The sequence below is a fragment of the Hibiscus syriacus genome, unplaced genomic scaffold (assembly GCF_006381635.1).
Source record: "Hibiscus syriacus cultivar Baekdansim isolate YM2019G1 unplaced genomic scaffold, ASM638163v2 tig00001349_pilon, whole genome shotgun sequence".
In the NCBI taxonomy this organism is placed as follows: Eukaryota; Viridiplantae; Streptophyta; class Magnoliopsida; order Malvales; family Malvaceae; genus Hibiscus; species Hibiscus syriacus.
This window is the reverse complement of record NW_024061867.1, coordinates 213,360-226,130: the sequence shown is the minus strand read 5'-3', so window position 1 is coordinate 226,130 and position 12,771 is coordinate 213,360. Positions and strand designations below refer to the sequence as shown.

Sequence of the window (12,771 nt, the reverse complement as noted above, 5' to 3'; positions counted from 1 at the left end):
AAATATAATAAATGGCTCAGTTGTTATGTATGAGTAGTAATAAAACATGTTATAAAGATTAATCAATTGATTTTTTAAATTAGTCAGTTTTTAATTGTGATGAAAATAGTATTGAGATGCTTAATTGCTATCAGAAACTGGGAGTGAATTGTAAATTAAATATTTCTTTATTATTTTATGTGATCAAATAGTTTAACTATAAATGTTAATTGGAATTTTTTTTAAAAGAACAAAATTTTATTGACTTCAAGTAGAAAATGTTATACAGAAATAGTGTGACATCCTTAGCTTGTATTTTGGATACAACGCGGTTAGGGTGTTACATGTGTACCATATAAAACTGAGTATAATCTACGTGAAACAAAATAAATGATTAGTGTAAGTGTTCCATATATCATGTGAATGTCACCAAAGAGAAAATTTGGCTGGAATCTCCCCTTGCAGGTTAAGAAAACAATGCACAACCACTGGTAAAAAACTCAGAAGAGAGACATTGCAAAAGATAAGATTTATAAAGACTTTGCCCTATGAAGTTATACTCTTCTAGTGGCATATTTAATATATATAAGAGTTATGCTAGGTTTTGTGCCACCAGAATAGGATATATTTATAAGCAGGAGTTGTGTTCATGCCACCAGAAAGAGGATGCCTCATGAAGAAAGATATGACACACACTGCAAGACAAACTTTGGCTTATGGATCGAATTAAAGCTACCTATCGACATCAATGTCTCAAGTGTTTCATGCCACGAGAAGAAAATGCTTATGTAATCCATACATAATAAGAAAATTATAAGAGAAAACATAGAAGCAAAATTTGAAGAGAAAATAATTTTGAAGGAAAATTTAATTATGTTTATTGTGAGGGGGGGATGGAGGAAGGAAGATCGTATTTATAGACTTTGGGTTACCTAGGAAACCCTAGCCTTATAACTTTATCAGTTTGTATTAGTTTTCATAATGTATACAGTTTCAGCCTATAACGTATCTAGTTAATATAACAAAAGGCATAACCTAATGTTATCCAGAAACCAAGTTTATTTTACTTTTCATAATAAAAACAGTTCAAGGCTAAACTTACCTAGTTAAAATAAGAATAAGGTGCAATCGATAATAGCATGAAACCATGCTTATTAATTTTTTTTTTTGATAAAATACATGGTTGCAACCTATAACGTAACCACTTAAATTAATAGCAAGACGCAACTTATAATGTTTCCAGGAAAACATGTTTGTATTATAAGAAACCAATTAACAAAACAACAAAGTTGAAAATATCGATACTTAATGCACGATGATCGATACTATGAGTTAATATAAGAGTTTAAAATATCGATACTTATATGAGAATTTTAGTATTTGCTTTTAAGATTATTTTCAATATATATGTATCGAACCATTTCATCATAAGGGTTGATACTTTTGGTTAAAAATTTATTGTATGGTTCGAAAATTTTAAGATCGATACATATGGTATGAGTTTCAATACTTTCTTTTGATAATTTTGAAAAATTTAGTTTCCATGCAAATTATTAAAGAATCTTGACAGGACTTTAGTCCTTTGCATTTCAGTGAGTTGTGAAAACTGAATAGAGTTCACGGGAGAGTAAGAAAGCAATGTCAACTCAGAGAATCTTCAATAGGTTCATCAGAAGAAAACTTTGAATGAAATGAAATATTTAATGTGAGACACATGTATTAGTATCGTGAAATGCATTCAGAAATGTAGAAGAGTTCACGGAAAAGCTAAACATAATTGATTTTATGGATATGTATTAACAAAAAAATTCATTTTGTGTGTGTGAGTGCAAATCTGATTATTTTCAATGGCAAGAATTTCAACGATTGTATATTGTAAGGTATAATCATACAAAATTTCATTTGAAGAAGACATTGGATTCAAATGTCAAAAAAGGTTGGTGCAGAGGGAAATACAAAATTTTCTTCACTTAATTATAAGTTCCCTATAGGTTCAGTTGAACAAGATTTAGTAATGGGCTATATGAATAACAATGCATCAATTGGTAAAATGATTGACACATACACAGTAAATTCGGTAAGCCATGTTGAATTGTTTGTTGAATATGTTAAAGTAAAAGATACAAGTTGTTATAGTTCAAATCTAAAGTTAGAAGAATATGCATCAAGAAATATAAAGCGGAATTTGCAGCATTAGAGTTATTTGTTTATAGGATAAATAAGAGAAATAACAACATATTGAAGAACAAAACTTAATATATGACGAGTCATTGACTATGATAATTGAAAGGATGGTGAATGTGTGAATGGTATGTAATTGTTTTCTTTATATTTATTCTTATCGTCTACTCAATTATATCAGAACGAGTTGAACGGGTTGGAGTCATGCATTGGAAGAAAGACATTCTTCAAATAGAAAACCTTCCACCTTATGCCTCATAAAACAACATTTTTTCTTCATCTAATTCTATTTGAACGGGTTGAGTGATGCATTGAAAGAAAGACATTATTCACATATCCAATCTTCCACCTTATGTCTCACAATAGCACATTTAATGTTTGCGTTGTCTCAATTCTATCTGAATGCTGAACAGGTTAGAGTCATGCGTTTGGACGAAAGACATTCTTCCATATCCAATCTTTCACCTTATGCCTCACAATGATTTTCATACAGTATTTATGATTTGCAACAAAAAATAAAATAAAATCAGATAAGAATCGTGAAGGAAATTTTCTCGCATTATTTAAACCTTAAGATTTTTAAAAAACAATCTTAGAATGACTTTTGATGTTACATACAACACATTGATTAAATAATTCTGCCAACCAACAGATAAGCATATATCGTAACAATTTAACTAAGAAACTTTTATGTAAGACAATTTGTAACATGGTTATTGTTAAAAAAATGATGTAACTTGAATATTAACTTATCGATGATTGTTTGTTGCCTGCTCGAGATTTTTTGATGAGTTGTTGATTGATTGGTTGAAGTTTTCCGATGAGTGGTTGGTGATTGGTCTAGATTTTTGATGATTGTTGGTTGATTTCTTATTTTATGAAAATAGTGATTGAAGATGGTTTCTTTAAAAGAACAAGGTGAAAGAAATGTCTTTGAACTCTTTAGCATGAGAGGTTAGTAAGCACAAGACTTCAATTTATAATTGAGGTATCATGTATCTGTACAAAAAACAATGTATATAAAAATCATCTAAAATTAAAAATGCTACAAATAAGTCCCCACAATGATATTAAACCAACCAAAATGGATTATTTTTTACAATGTTGGAACATTATGCACCTTGAACAATTTTTGTAAGTGCTCTCAGATTTTTCACCTTTTTTTGAGAACATGTTTAAAAGATCGAATGAAGATAATAAACAATTTTTCAATGATTCAATTCATTTTTGCATAAGAGGAAAACAAAAATTTTACTTAACACATTGTCGGTCGAAGATCTTTCAAAAGGTTACGGACATATGTAACTGTAGGACTATTAAATTAGAGAAATTAATAACAGACTAATTCTATCCGAACAAGGGAATATCATTAAAAAATACAACTTATTGGATTATCTCATTTTTTTCGATGAATCATCCATCAACAATGTATTTGTTAAGATGAATCGAGCACACTAATTCCATACATCATGCAGATCTTTACAAAATGTTAATTCTACATTGTTATTTCACAAAGAGTTTAAAACCTATTTTTCCTGTTAGATTATAAATGACACATTGATAAACACATGAATCGTACCCAAATGAATAGAAATGAGAAGACAAGAATGTAGTATTATGCCTGTAATTTGTTACAATTAGCAACAAAAATATACTATACCTCAACTTGGAAAACCAATGGGAACAACAAAATGGTCCAAACAAAATTGAATAAACTGTGCAACACCTGGTCTCATGAATCTACAATATAGAGAAAATACTTAAATAATACGATGCGAGCTTCAAAAAGTTATAAAAAAATTAGGGTACATATCATACCTTTAGGCTTATTTGAAAAAAAAGCAAGTACGCCAATAACAAAAAATGAGGAGTTTTCTTTACAGTGGAATTTATGATATTAAATATTTATTTGAATCTTCGTATGAATTCTCATCATCGATAACTTCTTCTTCTTCAATCTCTTTCTCTTTGCAATAAGAAACAAATACATTAAAATTAAAGTGGCAAAATTAGGAGTACAATATGAAGTAATACATAACTTGTAACACCCTAAACCCTAATGGGCCTAAAGTGTCACATTGGGCCACCGAGGCAACCCTTGATCTTCAAAACCTATTTATTTTCTTTTAAAACATATTATGGCATCAATGATAAAATGCCCACTAAGCTAGAATACAGTTCTCTAAAGGATATGCTGGAAGTCCTGTTGTGACAGTGCTCCATGAACTGCCCAAGCTGGCATACCAACGAAAAACATCTGAAGGCTGAGCTTATTAAATCCAGTAGTATAATCGCTAATCTAGAGCAGCATTAAGAGTTTCATAAACACAAACATGCTGAAGAGATGATAATCAAGTGCTACCTACTTAAGGCTTAACTGCTCTATCACTAAGTATTATGTCTCACGCTTCCCTTAATCCTATGCTAATGGTTAAGCCATGAGTACACCTCTAAAGATTTATTAACCCTAATTATTATCTTTGTTGTGCATATTCTAAATGCAATACTGATGCTCACGTGCACTATCTAAATGCAATACTGACTCTTCTATGCATTATCTGAATGCAACATTGAACCTATATGTCATACACTAGTTGAGGTAGACATCATGATATGGTTGAGGGGCTGCATCTCGGAGTACACATCCCTCTAGCCTACCACTGACACTACTACATGACACATCACAACAAACACACAAGCTATGGTGGGCGTCATGCTACGGCTGAGGGATCTTGCATCTCGGAGCTCACGCACCCCTCTAGGGTGAGATCTGAAATTTTGCATCAGAAATGTACACCTGACCAACCTACTCCGTCGAGTCTTGGGGATCTGTGCCAGTTGGCAAGATAAGTGCCTTGGCACTGATTCATATATACCTGGACATCATAACAAACAATTATCCTACTGCTAAAATAACTCAGGTGTCCTAACTATTTCCGTAGTGTCATGCAAAGGCTAGTTTTATGACCTCCTAATTGTTGTTATTTGTAACTGTTCTAAGTTATTATTGATCTTGTTTACCAGTCTCCTAGATTTTATCTTACATTGTTACTCATCTAAAACGTTATGCAAGGGTTTATTAGTCTGATGTTACTGATACTAGCTTTAATCTGGTAGTTCTATACTTAAGGACATTTTAGCCACTTCTCTAACTTTAGATAGTCTTTACGCATTTTGTGACTTCACAGTGACTACTGTATTTATTGTTGACTAGCTGCGATATTGGCTGTACCGATACCTGGCTCAGGTTTATTTCTGGGTAGCAATATTTTATCGCTTTTACTAAGTTTCCTTCAACTTGCTCTCAAATTAAAAGACAATTGTTCGTCCATCGGCCTCTATCGTTCTTGCGGTACTTTACTCTATTATTTCATAATCTGATATTCGATCATATCGCTTGTCGGTACACCCTATGCAATGATCATTCATTCGTAGATACTCACTACCTATCCAACTGAAGATTTCTTAGACGTTTATGCCAGCTATGGTTACTCTAGTTGTAACCCACTCCCACAAGTGTTTTGGACCCCTTTGGCCATTTACGTCCCCACGGGCTATGTTATACCATTACAGACCATCCTTATCTCTTACATACCTTAACCAAGTCAAAACTGATCCCCAATATGAGTAGTATCACTACTCTACTTGTAGTATCGATACTCTAGGGTCAAATATCAATACCCCTATGAATATTGGTACCAAAAATGCATTATGTTATTGAAATTGAGGCCCGATATCTAGACCATCACCTTTGGTATCGAGACTAAAGGAGTAGTACCGATACTCTCACAGTATCGATCTCCCTGCCTAAAATCCCTAATTTTTACCCCAATTCATCTAGTATCGATATTGTTTATCCCAATATTGATATTTTAACCAGAAATGGTTTACTTATGCTCAGGAAAATGCATAAAATCAAAAATCACTCGTAAGGCCATATTTTGGTTTCTAATTGTGTTTAAGCTTTAGGGAGCTAATTAGGGTCATTAAGTGTCTTAAAAACACATGTTTTGCATTAAATTCATAATCTATGGCTTAAATCAAGTTTGAAACCCCAAATACTCAAATCCTAACAAATAATCATGTTTATGAAAGCCTTAACACTTCAAATTATTAGAAATACACTATATTGATGTTTAAATCCCTAAATGAAGCTTTTTGCTTAGCCACACTCCTCCACTTTGTGATTTGGATGAAAACTCTCATTTTTCTCTTGGAAACAAGGAACCCAAGCTTTGATTCATTAAAATGATGTTGTTGGAGAAATCTAGAACGAAAATGAAGTGTGAAAGAGGCAAGAAATGTCTCAAAAGACTTACCCTTGATTTATGGAGCTCGAAGAGAAAATGGAAGAAATAGAAATAAAAGGAATAAGATGAAATGAAAGATATAAAAGCTCTCATCCTCTAAAATGGGGGTAATTGTGCTTTTGGTCCACTCTCAACTTTTTATCATTCAAAAACTTCCTCTTATGACTAATTGAGTCTAATTTTAACTTAATTAAACTTAACGACTAAAATTATAAATTATATGAGATCCACTTACCTCTCGAATAAACCCAAAATTAATAACTTAGAATTTAGGATGTTACACAACTGGTTTTGGTACTGCCTGAAATCTAAACGCATGTCTGACAGTTCAGAATGAATCTCGTCACGCATTGACGACATAGCGTCTCGCATTGCACGGATATTTCCCTTTAAAATTCGGATTGTCAAATGGAAAAAAAAAGTTGGCAATCTCTCTAAGCGTAAATGCTCACTGATTTCTTAATTATTTACCGAATCCACCATCGGAGACCCAACAGGCAACAGCTCCCCCTCATTGTCGGCGCTGTTACAAACCGGGAATGGAAGACGATGCTGACGGGACACTTGGCGAAACGCAGGCAGTTCTCTAAAGTTGTAACTAAAACGACGTTGTTTATAGCTCCAAAGGGGTTTTAGCGTTATCCGTACTCAAAAACCTCCCTTCGCTCATCGAAGCAAAGGTAGTGTTGTTTAATGTTATGAGCAAAAATCAGAAAGTTATCAACTTTTTTTTTTCATTTTTATCTTCAGAGATCGAAATTTTTAGTTAATGTTCGATGGAGATTCTCAATTCTCCAATCTCTAAAACCCCACAGCTTCTATCCAGCTTATCATCTTTCACTCCCCGAATTCCCATCAAAACTTCCAACAATAATCCCCTGCATAGGTTACATAAACTCCCATCATTTCCTCCGCCACGCCGGACCGATGTTTTTCATGTTTCAGCTCATTTTGGCCGGAAAACGAGCCGCCGCAATTCGCTGAGGAAAAAACTCACTGATCCTCAAAAGGTGCGTCAGATTCCCACTCCTTTGAATCCAGTTACTGATATTCAAAACCCAAATGACACTATAGAAAATTTTGAGAATTTGAATTCTGGTAGCACCAAACAGAGTGATGTAGATAACGATGTGGGTGAATTAAAATCAAAGCGATTAGGGGAATCTATTTTGTTGAGTAAATTAGAGAATTGGGTTGACCAGTATAAGAAAGATGCTGAGTTTTGGGGTATCGGGTCGGGTCCTGTTTTAACGGTTTCGCAAGATGTGGAAGGGAATGTAAAAGGGGTTACGGTTCATGAGGATGAGATTTTGAAAAGACTTGAATTTGAAGACACGGAGAAAGTAAATTCTAGAATTCTATATGCAAAGAATTTAGCTAGGGAGATGGAAACGGGTGAAAATGTGATTCCAAGACTAGTTCGGTAGCAAAGTTCGTTGTTCCTGGTGAGGAATCCGGTTTCGTGAGTGGAATTCGTGGGGTTATTCTTTATCCTGGGTTTATCCCAAAACTCTCTAGCCTTGGGACTTTTCTGTTTGGTGGTTTGATCATACTTTGGGCGTCGAAGTTGTTTGTTAGTGGAAAAAAGGAGGCGGAATACACACAGTTGGAGAAAGAAATGGTGAGGAGAAAGATAAGGTCTAGGAAGGGGAGAGAGATATTGGAGAAGGGTAGTGTCGAAGTTGTTCAAGCATCTGTAGAATCGCCGAGTGTTCCATTTCAAAGACCACGGCTGGATAAGCAAGAACTTATGAATAACATACTAAAAGCAAGGGCTGCAACAGATAAATTGCCATTGTTGGATTCTTCTGGCTCTCAGAGTAGCAAATCTCAGGATTTGAGGTGAAATCAAGGAAATTAAATTGATGGCCAAGAAAGCCCGGGAGACTGAAGCTAGAGAGCAATCTGGAGTTGGTAAGGAAGAAGAAGTCCAAGCTGCAAACAAGGAATTTTCTAACGAGATGAAGCCAGCCAAAGGTGATGGAAAAGATGGCATGTTTTCCTGAGTAACCTTTCTATTGAAGAAGATTCCGTACAAGCCAAAGGTAGCCACAAATCTGTGGAGTCGATCTCTTCGAATGAACCAAATGGTGGTGGTGTTAAATTTCTCAATGGAGTAGCTTCTCCGGATAGTAGAGTTAGGCAAGTCACTGATGCTTCAAGTGTACAGCAAAAGATGAGCAAAGCGCTAAAGATGATTTAAAAAGTATGGAGGACTTCAGAGTTAGGCAAGTTACCCTTATTAGTCAACGGGAATGTAACCAACCCTCTGCCATTCCTGATAATGAATCATATACTGCAGAGAGCAGTTCTTTTGGAAAGAAACCAAGGGTCATATTGTCGGTGAAGGAAGCTAGGAAGTTCCTTTCCTCAAATCCGACAAAGAAAGCTTAACCAAAAATCAGTAATGAAAGCTGTGCAAGAAAGTGCTCCTGATTTAATCCTGCCAAATGATAAAAATCAAGTACAAAGCAGATAATATGCGAACAACAAAATGTTCCCACAGGGCATTTCCAGCGAAGATTCAGAGTCTACAGCTTCTGTAAATGCTTGTGAAAGTGCTATTCAGGGGATAAAGATTCCGTGCTTAATAAGGAAAATGATGAAAATGCAAAGAAAATGTTCATCAACAACTCTTTATTCTTCTCAAGAAAGCATTGGTAAGAGTGGAGAACAAAGGCGATCAGCGAAGACGGAGAACTGGATAGAAAATAATTTTCATGAGGTTGAACCTGTACTTAAAAAGATTGGAGATGGATTTAGAGAAAATTACATGGTTGCTAGGGAGAGAACTGGTGAACTATTGAATGTGCATGCAGAGATTAAAGAACTTGGCTCTAATGAAGATGAAGATGAACTTGAGTGGATGAAAGATGATAGACTTAGAGACATTGTTTTCCAGGTCCGAGAAAATGAGTTATCTGGCCGAGATCCCTTTTATTTGATGGATGCTGAAGAGAAACTTGCATTCTTCCAAGGTCTGGAGAAGAAAGTTGAGAAAGAAAACGAAAAACTGTCTCACCTCCATGAGTGGCTTCATTCTAATATCGAAAATCTTGATTATGGAGCAGGTAGTTGTTCTAAAGGCATAACTATGTCATTTATTTTCTATCCCCTGAAATGGATATATTGCACCATACAATTAAATCTTTTTATAGCAGCACCGGTTTATGACTTACGATTCAAAAATCTGGAATCTGTCTTCAGGCATATTGTTTTCTGTACTTGTATCTTCTCTGTAGAACAGCTTCAATTTTTTTCTAATTTACTGATTGTTATTACTTGGTGTCTTTAGATATAGAAGTTAATGACACAATGTTGCTAATAAAATCTTTGGTTTTTCTTCTAGATGGTATCAGCCTGCATGATCCACCAGAAAATCATACCACGCTGGAAGGGACCCCCATTAGAAAATCCTGAATTCCTCAACAACTTTCAAGAACAGCGCAAAGCACTTTTTAATGGAAAAGTTGGTATGACAAATCCAACAAAAGGAGATGGACAAAGTTTCCTTCAGAAACTCACAGTCACAGATGAAGATTTAGCTAGTTCTTCAGAATTAGATTTGAAGAGGAGATTTCATGGTGTGGATAAAAAGGATCCCAAAATAATTATTGAAAGCAGTGATGGTTCTTTCAAACCTGGTAAAAAATCAGGGAAGGAGTTTTGGCAGCACACAAAGAAATGGTCCCGTGGGTTTTTGGAATCTTATAATGCCGAGACTGACCCTGAAGTCAAATCCATTATGAAGGATATGGGGAAGGATTTAGACCGATGGATCACTGAAAAAGAGATACAAGAAGCTGCAGATCTGATGAAGAAAATTCCTGAGAGAAACAAAAAATTCATAGAAAAGAAACTCAACAAACTTAAGAGAGAAATGGAATTATTTGGACCACAAGCAGTTGTGAGCAAGTATCAAGAGTATCAGAAGACAAGGAAGAAGATTATCTATGGTGGTTAGATCTTCCACACGTACTGGTAAGTATTTGCATAAATCTTTTATGGTTCCCAAGATTATTTATACGGTGTGGTATGTTTCTTATAATGTGCGTTTGGCTTGTGCCATATCTATTGCTTGTGGTACCAGTTATTGAACACACTCTAATCTTCTGTTTATTTCCCAGTGTATTGAATTATACACATTTGAAAATGACGACCAGAGGATAGGATTTTATGCACTGGAGATGGCAGCAGACCTTGAACTGGAACCAAAACCACACCATGTGATCGCCTTTGAAGATGCTGGCGATTGCAAAAGTTTTTGCTACATCATGCAGGCTCACATGGAAATGCTTGGAAACGGCAGAGCCTTTATTGTTCCACAACGCCTAAGGTAAAATTTTGATTAGTTCTACCATGAAATATGATCAAATATATCGTATTAAGATTTATATAGAGAAAGAGAGAGAGAAAGGGAATTTGAAGTGTAAAAAGATTGCCTGAAAACCCAATATTTCTTTGTCATTTATCCAACCTGCAAGCGAACATACTAGTTGCACGCAGAAGATCATCCCCCAAACTTTATTTAATGTGTTGATGTTCCTAGAAGTTTGAAGAATACAATCTATTACTGATCTGATAACTGAAAATCGACCTAAAAAGCATTTAGAGGTGACGGTAATTATATGATATATTTTCTTTTGCTTCTCTCGAGGTTGGAATGCTTTCTAATTCTTCTTAAGTACCAGGATGCTTTTCGAGAAGCCAAAGCAAATGGTTTCGGTGTAACTGTGATCAGGAAACGTGAGCTACGGCTGAATGTGGATCAAACTTTGGAAGAGGTGGAAGAAGAAATATGCGAGATCGGGAGCAAGATGTACCATGATAAGATCATGCGTGAACGCTCTGTGGATATAAGCTCTTGATGAAGGGTATGCTTGGTGTTGGTGATAACCCAGGAGGTAATTTCTTATCTTCTCGGTTTTTTTTACAATAATAATGCAGTGGGTGAATGGTATTCGATATTCGACATGGCTGATGGTACACATCGTAGATGTCTTCATATTATGAATGTGCTACTTTTCTGCATTTTGATGTCTTTTCTTCTATGGGTTCTTTTCAGAAGGCCAAAGAAGAAGCTCAAAAAGCCTTCCCAGAAATGATACACTGTTCATACACCTAACGAGAACCGAGTGAAATTGGAATCGACTGCTTGAGAAGTTTTGGGCCATTGAGATTTAAGGAACTCTAAATTCGTTCAAAAATCACAGCTTTCAGGAAATCTAAATGCCTGTAAATTTGTACGGACTGTTCTCTTTATTCACCAGCCATTCCTGTATCACTCAACAACTAAGTAATTAATCAGAATCTGGATTAAGCTCAACTCGCTCATTATATTTTCCTCCAATTTGGGTTAATTTCATATTACCTTTAATCGTGCAAAATAACTAACTTTACAATTAGCTCATCATGATAAACTTAGGTACGCTCCTTATCACGAAATCAAGATCTCCTTTGTCTTAATTAGGCACTGCAAGGCGGTTTTAATCCTCACAAGTTATAGGCTAACAACTAATTAGTCTAGTCAGATAAGAAATTAACAATGTTAAATCTTTAAATAATGACAAAAATTTAAATTTTGATGTTTATGAATAAAACAAATTGGGTTAAGAGTATAGTCTTTGTTTCTATAATATTTGATCTAAATTTATTTTTACTTTTGTAATATTCGATCTATATTAGTCGGTTATACAAGAAGAATAAGATATAGGGTAAAGGTTTTAAAAATGAGAAAATAACCTCAGTGACCAAAAATCACATATAATATACGATTTTAACCAACTTTTTCCGGATTTGCCAAAATGACCAACAAAATCGCAATGCGATCGCTAATTCGCAACGCGATCTCCATTATCGCAAATTAGTTTCCAGATTAGCAATGCGATTATGACTATCGCAATGCGATTTTCCAATTTCGCGTTGCGATTTTCCCAATTCGCAATGCGAATAAGTAAATCGCAATGCGAATTTGGAAAATCGCAACGCAGTGCTGACTATCGCAACGCGATAATACAAAATCGCAATGCGATACTGACTTTCGCAACTCGATACTTAATTTCGCAACTCAATACTGACTTTCGCAACGAGATAATACATAATCGCAATGCGATTTTCAAAGCGCCATTAGTATCGCAAAGCGTATTTTATTTTCAAATTCCAAACACGAATATTAATATATTGGAACACTGAACCGTCCACAGTATATCCCGTAATCGCAACTCATAACCTAAAACCTAAAATCACAACTCAGTCTCATCTCCATCTCTCACTCTCTCACCCATCTCCGACGAAATCCGTC

At 34.9% G+C, this 12,771-nt stretch overlaps 1 pseudogene; it reads left to right on the top strand.

Annotated features, from left to right (window-relative positions):
- The first annotated feature begins 7,150 nt into the window (after positions 1-7,150).
- LOC120125321 lies at positions 7,151-11,743 on the top strand (annotated as a pseudogene).
- The last annotated feature ends 1,028 nt before the right edge of the window (positions 11,744-12,771 follow it).